Source organism: Hylaeus volcanicus, chromosome 8, assembly GCF_026283585.1.
Source record: "Hylaeus volcanicus isolate JK05 chromosome 8, UHH_iyHylVolc1.0_haploid, whole genome shotgun sequence".
Lineage (NCBI taxonomy): Eukaryota > Metazoa > Arthropoda > Insecta > Hymenoptera > Colletidae > Hylaeus > Hylaeus volcanicus.
In genome coordinates, this window is record NC_071983.1 from 15,874,474 (window position 1) to 15,885,155 (window position 10,682).

At 41.4% G+C, this 10,682-nt stretch overlaps 1 non-coding gene across 1 annotated transcript; it reads left to right on the forward strand.

Annotated features, from left to right (window-relative positions):
- Window positions 1–2,965: 2,965 nt before the first annotated feature.
- On the forward strand, window positions 2,966–3,071 carry LOC128881676 (U6 spliceosomal RNA). The gene has a single exon (XR_008458145.1). It is a non-coding gene; the product is annotated as a U6 spliceosomal RNA (small nuclear RNA).
- The last annotated feature ends 7,611 nt before the right edge of the window (window positions 3,072–10,682 follow it).

A 10,682-nucleotide genomic window follows, 5' to 3' on the forward strand; every position in this document is an offset into this window, starting at 1 on the left:
TTATGTATGTGTGCCAGAATGACTGCGTATGCCATAATCATTCTACGGATCATGCATGATCGCTATAATTCGGTTGACGACGTTGAGTCGTCATCGGTAATATCGATTAACCGTAGCGTTTATAATTTAGATAATTTTATGTTATGCGTTATTATTTTGTGCTAATTGCGTACCTTTAATATAGCAAGATTGCGGTTACAATGGAGACGATGCGTCGTGGATGATGCTTTCCATACAATTGAACGAGACTCGGTTTCTTTTTGCAAATTTCATGTTAAACTTTTTTGTCTTGTTTAACGCCGACAACGCATCGTGGTCGGCGGCGTTAATTACTTCAGATACGTATAGTATTTGTCTGAGAAGTTTGTCAAGGACCGAACTAGTCGCGCGATATTCAAACACTTGGATCTGTTTCGATCCAACAGAAATCATTTTTGCAATTTATTTTATTCTAACATCTTTATCGTCAAGGGTTACGTCAGTGTGACATTTTTTAGACATGCACCCATACTGTCGACTGTTCTAAAAATCGATCGCCATCCCTGACAACTCATCAAGCGTTACGTCAGTGTGATATTTTTCAGATATGCGGCCATACTATTTGTAAATGATTTTCAATCACAAAAAACCAAGGAAACACTATCATTTACACGATTGACGAAGCTCCGAGTTAAGGGCGACTCTGTCAACAGGTTTGACGCAGCCGTGAGCACTAGGGTCAATTCGTAAACCAAAGTTAAGTAGCTGCACGCTCATGCGCAGGTAATAGACATTCTAACACTCCATTAGGTGTATTATCTTCCACTGGGATCATTATACGCTTGGGCGGTACATCATTCTCTGCAAGAGTATTGCAACTGGAAATTCAAAAGCAAATCCACTCACAAGATCGATGCAGCACCGAAATCAAACGCAGAATCGTTTATAAGATTGATATCGCTCTAATTCCTATCGCGAACTCGCCAACAAGATTCACACGTGATCATAGTTCAATTAAACAACTCGCTTTAATAACAAGTTTTCTACAGTTATTAGGTCTACTGAAAAGTTCTGCCCATTTTCAGAATAATGCAAAATAATAAATTTCTCATACCTTGAATAAATTTGATTGAATAATATAATTTTTATCATTATTTTTGACATCTTGCCAGCATGATTGCAATTTGTATATCGTTTTTAATGAATATTCGCATACTTGTTAAAAACTTGTTGTAACTGGAACGAACAGAACTTTCCGGAAGACTTAATACTTGCAGAAGCATGGACAGTTTCTGATATCGGATATAGCTTAGCACGCGAAAATCGGTAAAAGTCATCAGTATTTGTCCAGGGACGGATTTCACCGTCGCCTAGCGTTGTACTTAACGTTCCCCCTTGCAGATGGCGGACCACGGTGGTCCAGCGACGGAATGTGCGATCGTTCTTTGTTAAAATCGTGTTTATCTTGGAATGAATAATTCATCGTTTCGTTTATCTTTTCCTAGCGGCGCGGCACCGCCATAATATCAACGGTAAAATAAAATTAACGTAAAACGAGGCCACGAACGTGATTTAGCGGCGCATAAAAAAGTTCTTGGCGCGAGAGGATTCCCTGGCTGCGGAGCTCGCATCGTTAATCATGGAATCGTCCCGCGAAATTAGTTTTTTACCAAAGAGGCGACGAGAGCGGGCCAGCGAACTCGCACCGTTTATTCCTTACCTAAGCGATCCGGTTTCGCGTTATCGTTATTAATGACGCGTTTGAGACGAGATGCAACCACGACACGGTTAATCGTCGATGCGCCAGCTCGGGTTCTACCTTGTATGCAAATTGACGCGAGGTGTGTCGCGCTGGTCTCGAATACCGCTGACGAAAAAACGATGTTTTGGCTTTAATGCATACTTTAGTTAGGGTTGAGTCGCTTCTTTCAGAATTTTATCTAAATAGAAGCTGTCTGGAGGACTCGTAGATTGCACGTTATGAATACGAGTCACGGATACGAAGCAATTGTGACTATATTTGATATGTACGAGGTGACATGGAAGATGGTTTACTTTTAGGCGTGCTTAGCCATCTGACCATTCGCATGCAGTACCCTTACCTTGTCACCTGTGCCCGATACTCCCTTCATAGTGCTGTCGAGTCGCCAGTTTTTAGACGTTACGAGACGTAACAAACGAAAACGGTTGAAACAGAAAGCGTCAGCTTTCTCGTCTCTTCTGATCATCTAAACAATAATAAACCTTCGGAGAAATGAAAATTTCTCAAAGAAAAACGAACGCAACGCCCGTTTATCGGTGGCCGGCGAAATCTCTCGGTTTATTCCTTACACGGGCGATCCGGTTTCGCGTTATCGTTATTAATGACGGGTTTGGGACGGGATGCAACCCCACCGCGGTTAATGTCGATGCGCTAGCTCGGGTTTCATCGTCAATGTAAATTGACGCGAGTTCTGTCGCGCTAGCCTCGAATCCGTTGCGACCCATATGAAATAGTTAACGGGGTGCGTTAAACATGTAACCGGGTGAATTGCTAAATGGGACGAAACGCGCGCGCTCTCTCCCTTTCTCTCTCTATGGCAAGTATCGCGGGCAGTCGATAATTGGCTTCCCTCTTTTAACCCCTTGACGCACGGGCTCCATATCGCGTACGGACACCGAGTTTTTCACGTGTCACCAACGACGGCGAAAGATACGGACTCGTGCGACTGGCTGAACCGTTTACCTGCCGAGAAAAGTTGCGATGCTATAGCAAAAGAAAAATTTAATTGGTTGTGACGATCATGGAAATTGTTTTTACAGACGTAAAGCGATTGTGTACGTCTCTATCGAGCCATTTGGGAGAGGAGAATGTGTGTTTTTCTAATAAGACCGTTATTCACTCGTTTATTCATTGAGCCGCTCATTGCATAAATCGATTAATTTGTACAGGGATTGTATATATGTACATATATGAGAACAATGGTGTACTATATGTATAGCATATGTACTGCCGAATCAGTACATACACTAGAATTGGAACAATACAGAGAATATTAGCATGGATCCTGCGCAAGGATGACACGCAAAGTCGTGAAGCGTTCCACATTTTAGTATAAGTTATATTTAGTATGATTCGCTAGTATATACACCCTCGCTCATAAATATGTGAACACTTACTACTTTCAATAAATAATTAATATAAATCGTAAATTATTACTATACAACTTTTGTTACTAAATTCTATATTGGATGTGTATTTAACAACATTTAATAATATTAAATGTTTTTTTTTTATAGTGGAACTATGGGATCGTTTAGACTGAAAAGTTCAGAAAGAATGTTCAATATATCAAAAACATTTATAGGGAAATATTACAAAAATTAGATAATGTTACTTCGGATCTACTGAAGAAATTAACAGTATCCATGTTTGATACTAAACTAAACTGAAACTAAACTAAGATACCCACAAGCAATACCAAGCTACGATAACTAAGGGAAACTACACAAGGAGGAACGCGAGACGTTGACGCGCGATCGCGAGATCCATACCGACCGAAGGATCGTCGAGGAATGAGACCGCGCCCTTCGTCTATCTGTGTCGAGGGTTGTGGTACGCTTGTACCTGTCGAAGTAGAGAAGGGGAAGGGTGAACAACAACCGTGTGACGGTCGCATCGAAGGCTCGTTGAATCCATATAGACAATAATTCGTGAAACATTTATGTCACAGCAAAATTATATTCCCCATCATTGTTTAAATAATAAGCATTGTTAATAATTAATTTAACTATTGTCAGAAATTAATATATAGTTGCTGCAATCATTAGATATTAAAATATTGACAAATTTCTCACGATTAATGTCTCGAATGAATACTTATTCTGAACCATTATTGTTATTAATGTTTAATCAAACACTGAATAATGCTGTATATATCACAAATGTTTAATTTATGTCGAAGGTATTAAGCTTTAATTGTTCTAATCAAGAGATATTAAAATATAAAAACATTGTACATCTCCGAATTAATTGAATATTTAGAATGCATATAGCAACATTCCGTCTTCGATTAAATATTAATAAGAATCACGGTTCAGAATAAGTATTCATCGAACTGTTACGTGCCGACAATTTAAATTTAAATTTTTCTTGATTTCGTCGGCAGGAATGTGTTCGAGATGGTTTACCATCCCGAATTCGTTCTAATCGAACACAAACCTAGCCTTTGACGGTAGTTTGCTGAATTCGTTACGAGAAAGAATACACATTCCCTCCTTGAAATCAACGTCGTTACGCCACTTTCGCCCTGCTGGCAACACCGCGCCGCGGGTAAATCTTGTAAATATGTTTAATATGTTTAATATGTTTCACATTGTAAATATAATAGTATGTACGCGTTGCGTCTTGCGAAAGTTATGCGTTAATTGTTATATATGCGATATAAATATTCAAGCGTCGTGGTAAAGGATAAGCACACAACGTATCATTGCTAAATTCAAATATTACTCGTTTCTCTCAAATATTTGATACGACGGTTACAGACATCGTTTAAAGGAGAGATGTAGAAATACCACGAAATCGAGTTAAGCATTTCTTTCGGCATTTCTTCATTTCGAACGTTCTGGAAGCTAAGGTATATTTTGAAGCGGCCTTGTGTTCGCACTCGCGTAACGTTGTCGCGTGGACGAATTGAGCAGTTCGGTGGCGCGAGACGCGAAGGAACGGTACCATTCGTCAACACAAGATACTCGCGCGTACCAAGTCGCCGAGCAATGTTGGTAGTTTTTATATCAACGAATCTTCCATCACGTGCTTCTAGATCCTTTGTCTTCGAACCTTCTAGAACGTTCGACAGAGTTTACGTGGTTGAGCAAACCGCGAGCCGAGATCACTTCTTCTCGTACAGTCGCATAGAGCGCGAGAGTAGTCCGAGCAAACCATTTAAGAGTTAGAGTGCGTTACCCAGTAGTATTTTAATACGAAGTAAACGGTAGGCAAAACTCGGGTCGTTTGTTAAACAGTTTTATATTAAATTCATTTATTTAATTTTCACTTCTCATCGTACAGTCGCGAAAGCGTGATAGTAGTCCGAGCGAATAGTTTAGAACAGAGTTGCCGTATTAAAGTAAATTCATTTTGTGAAAAGTGAGTGATAGGCAAGGACTCTTATTCCTCGTGAAAATAATTTTATTTTAATTTATTTAAAGCATTCTAGATTTATACTTTCTTTTTCCTTTCTGTAAATATTAATTTCGCTTTTGATTACGTAAATTATAATTCTTTCACGTGTGTGTGCTTTACCTCCGACCAGAGCGTCATCGACGAACAACACCCACCAGTCTCAGTATTGTAGCTGAATATTGCAGCGATAAATTGTATCATAAATCTTAGTGGTGAGTGTTATCCTTCAGTACGATATTGTTATATGTACTTTTGCATAATTGTGACCACTCGGAATATCAAAAATGATATTTCATTTCCGGGTGAACCAAAATTCATGTTCACGGGTGGTACCTAACCGATTATTGATTATTGTGCATTTATTCCGATAGTCATATATATTATATATATAATTATCGGAATAAATGTACAATAATCACTAATCGGTTATATATACTGTTATTGTAAAATGGGAACGAGAAAACGAAAGATTGTAACTAATTCGAAGAGCAAATTTCTGTATTTCGGGCATCGTTGTTCGAGCCATTGGTTTAAATTACAAGTATATCATTTCTAATTGTACCATAATCCGAAGTTCTATTCAATTAAACACAATAGCCTCATTTCAGCAGTAAAATTATCATTGTAATTCGTATTGACCGTTTCAATCCGTTCGCATCCCTACATTTCTATTCAAATTCCACTAAGAAATTCACATACGAGACAGGGCCCGTACGGGACTGCTGCGACAAAGACCTGACCTTGCCGATAGGCAAGTAAAATATATATATAAATTTATTAAATAAATTGCTGTGACGCGTGAGCTTCTTCTCTTTCTCCGCATCACACGTCACAGAACACAGTAATCGTGAGAAATTGTTCTATATCGTTACATCTGTTAGCTGGAATAACTAAAAACTAATTTCTGATAATAGTTACATTAATTATTAACAATATTTGTTCAAGCAATGACTGAGAATATGACTGCTGTAATATTACACCGCATGGATAGCGGTAGATACTGTTTCTAAAAATATTCAAAATCATTACTAACCAATAGATAACTACAGTGGGTGTAGAAAGTATTAGTACACTGATCAATTTCCAAAAAAAACTATGTAAAATTGTAATTTATTAACTTATTTTTTATAAACAATGACATTGTACATATTCTCGGAAATCTGTAGAATAGATAGATTACAAAAAAAATAGCTATTTATGTAAGTTGCGAAATTAACAAGAAGGAAACAATTAATCGATAGAAATGTCGAAACAATAAGTATTCGCACAACTGTTTAAAAGTACTTTACTGGAAATTTGATGTTTTCTAATTCGCACGGACCAATAAACTAATGTGTTTACGTTACAAACTCTACTGTAAGTGGTTCGGCATAAGAATCGTACAAGTACTTATTGCTTCTATACTTTTATCCACTTTTCGCATTTTTTTTGTTAATTTCACAAATTATATTAACTAATAAATGTTGTTTGGACTATATCTATCTTAGAGACTTCCGAGAATATGTAAAATATCATTGATTATAAAATAAAAAAGTGAATAAACTATAATTTCACGCAAAAATATGTTGATAAATTGATCGGTGTACGAATACATTCTACACCCACTGTAGCTCCTGGTTTCAGTCAGCAACCAATTACGTTTCTTTTGAGTAGCTTCGAGAATGTATATGTACGTGTGTTAAATATGAACCAGAATGATTCCAATCTAACATTGCTTCGCATCACGTAATAAATAGAAACAAAGTGCGCTTTAGCACTTTAAACGAAAATAAGATACCGAAAAAGTCCCAGGCGATCTTGGGACGTAACACAGCTTCCCCGTATCCGCGGTCCAGTGGACGAAAGTCCTGGATCGTTGGCGATCGATCGTCACTTAGGATGAATCGGCGTCGCATTTCTCTCCGGGTGACAGACGGTGGTTTTTTTTTCGAGGGGTCTCGGTGAGCGATAACGAACTTTGGCAAATTTAGCGCGCATCCGTCGTAGCTGGAAGCCCGCGCCGCTTAACCCGAATAAATAGGGATGTTCCGCGTCTGCAGGAAAATAGTATCGACCATCCTTTCCAGCTCGTCGCACCGGCAACCTCCGACTTCCGTCCTTCTCTTTCCCTTACTCCCTCGTTCTCGTCCTCGTCCTCGACGTCGCTCGCGCCCCTTCGTCTCAAGCCCTGTTGCACCACCACTTCGAGCAACCTGACCGTCTGAAACGTAACCTGCCCAGGGGTGGCAGGACGGTGGAGGGAGATGGAAAGGACGACAGAGAGGCCGAACTCGAGGGTGTAGCTTTCACGACCTTTCCGGGCTACGGAGTTAATATTTATCGAGGCTGCCTGTAATTTTCTTGGGAGTTGGCTGTGGGCGGGAAGGGGACAGGGGGCGGCTCTCTCCTAACCGAGGGACTGAGCCAAAGGGGAGAGAAAATAATTAAGGTAACTCCCGACCAGTCTCCGTGTATTCGGCGATACGATACTTTTTTCTTTTCTCCGTTAGATAGAGATGGCTGTTTCGCTATTTCAGTTTGCGGCGTAGGCTCGCCAGGATCGTTTCGACACGATCGTTTCCGGTTATTGACTCTTCCCTCCCCCATCCTCGAACCTTTTTGTCAGGATCGACGCAAGTAATAGAGAGTCCCTCGTTCGCGAATTTTACGAGCCCGCGTAACGCGGGAAGGTACGACGACGGTGGAGCTCTCGCTCCTTCCTTCGTCTTTCTTTTTCCTCCTGCGGAATCTATTCGTATTTGCAGAGGTATCGAGGACTGTTTCTCCTTTTTTCGCTCGGCGAACGGCGTACTTCCCCGCGAGATATCGACGACGCGACTCCTGATCCCGCGGTGTTAGCTGGAGCGCGAATCTAAGCCACTATCCGAGAGAAAGAAGAGAGATCCATCGTGCCGTCGTAAAACGTAGACGAATATGATACACGGCCGAACCACCATATCTCTTCGCCGTGGCAGCTCGATCTACCGGTTTTACGTTCACCGTAAACGCTGCTCCTCTCCGCTCCTTCGAGGAGACTCGGAGAAACAAGTCGTCCACGTCGAGACGGGACGTTGTCTTTCGTCGAAACGCGATACTCGCAGCAGCATCCTCGAGGATCGATGCGCGCCCATCCGCTGACTCGTTATCGCGGGCGAGATAGAAACTGGTTATCCTCGTTTCGTTCCCCTTTTGTTTCCATTGGCATATACAGTCAGTCCCATAAGTATTCGTAACCTCTATATCTATCGAAGAAATTTGTTTAAATTAAGTGACAACTTTGGTGTTTCCAAATAAATGTTTCATTATAAATATATGTGTGTGCAAAGTTTAATCATGTATATATTTACAATGAAAAATTGATTTGGAATCGTCGAGCCTATCATTTAATTTCGACAAATTTTTCCATTAGACATACAGGATACGAGTACTTGTGCAAAGGTGTGCAAAGTTTAATCATGTATATATTTATAATGAAAAATTGATTTTATATCGTCGAGCCTATCATTTAATTTCGACAAATTTTTTCGATAGACGTAGAGAGTACAAAGACTTATAAGACTGACTGTACGTGGACATCGTTTCAAAGGGTCGCGAGAAAACCGGAAAAAGCTTTGTTTATTTTTGACCCGTTTCAAAGGTCAGATTTCCCGAAGTCAGCTCTTTTCATTCTAGCGAGAATTTTCATTAAAGAATGAAAGTTCTGGCCACCGAAACAATAATAAAAATTCACAAAAATGTCAAACACTTCACGAAGAATGGAGCGGAATGAAAACACGCTTTGACTTCAGTTTCAAGTTTTGTTCTTCGTCTCTACCGCTACTCGAGCTCTCCGTGTACAAACAATCGGTATCATCCAACGTCTTGAAGTCTCGGCTGTGAAATAAGGGCGGAAGTTTTTGTGAAATGTTTAGAATCGAGGAAGTTGTAGCGAAAACAAATAGGGGTAGGATTGCTGGTCCTTATGTAAGACGAAACAGCAACATTTTAAACACAAATGTAGAGAACGGATGCATTTTAATCATCCACAACTTTGTGGCGTACCATCGCATTGCATCTCGAGAAACTGGCCTTGAAATGATAATCCAAGGAGTGTAAAAAATTCTAGATGCGTCAAGTTTCGCACAGATCTGAATACTCTATAAATTTCCAGTCAGTTTTTGAGAATTCCGCCTCGGTGGGCGATGTATCAACAAGTTCGCTCGTTTCGTTTGGAGCAATAACAGGCCGAAGAAGGAAGGGGCCTAGGCAAGTCGTCGTGGACGGTTGCTGTTGTTGCTGCTTGCCGCTTGATTTACGACGTGGCGCGAGTGTTCGGTCCCTGCCCCCGGGTGCACGAATCCCCCCCAGCCGGCCCCCCCCCCCCCCCTCTCTCTCTCTCTTTCTCTCTCTCTCTCTCGCGCGCCCTCGATTAATTGGTCCACCCTGTCACGGGGGTTAATTTATCGTCGAGCCAATCGCCAGGCGCGAATTGTCAACAAGTGGCCGATTCGCCACGACCATCGAGGAACTGGAACCTCCGTAAGGCGACGACGGATAGGATTGTGGACGGTCGTGTCTTTTTCTCACGGCTCGCGAGCCCGAAATCCTCCTCGATCCTGGACGGTAAGCCCCCAGGTTCCATCGATCGTCCCGCCACCGACGGAGGAAAGTCGACAAAAAGACGGCGAGGAATGCGAAAATAGGGTGGAAAAATTAACGGAAAAGCGAAGGTTCCCCGAGCGAGAGCCTCGACGTCGGGTCGGTGATCCTCTGGGAGGTCGAAAATGCACTTTTTATCGCGGTACATCTTGTATGCGCCGCGGTATCAGGTCCGCGCATACATATTTCCTAGCACGTTTCCCGCACGTAGCTCGCTCTACGGCCAACGGAGGAGTCCCCCCGTTTCTCGATCGTCTCCGACGGCTCGGTAAACGTGCGAGGTCGAGCGAGCTACCACGCCACTACCGAGTATCGAGAAATCAACGAACCGTTCTTCAATGAAAGACAGAGATGTACAGCTTGGCGGGTGTTCGTTGACGCGATGTTTTCGTAAAATTCACCGCCGAAACTGCCACCAGCGACCGTTGCCCCTGCCGCGAGAAAACGCGTTTCCACCGACGACGTCCGCTTGGGAAAGCTTCTTCGAGGGAGAGGAACACGTAGCAGAGTATATTAATTTGATGAGCTGGGCTATTTTTGCTCCTGTATACCAAAAATCGGTATTCGAAACTGGAGGCCTCTTTGGGTACAAAAAATGTTTACTCCAACTTTTTTAATTATTCGGATTTTTCAAAGGAGATTATCATGAAATTCCATTTTCAACCAAATTTGAATTCGCAATTAACTAAACAAATTACAAAACTGCTGCGTCGGATGATTTTCCTCGAGACGATGTCGGAAATGTTGCGACCGGCGCGATAACTTTTGCCTAGAAACAACTCGAAGAGTTCCAACTTGGAGATAATTACAGGGAATTATTAAATTTTACTATTATCTTCCTTGATGGAGTACCTAAAAAAGGAATACCATTCGGAGCGCCAGCTGGACTTTATCGTGCCCAATGGTTGGCGAAAGCAATTTA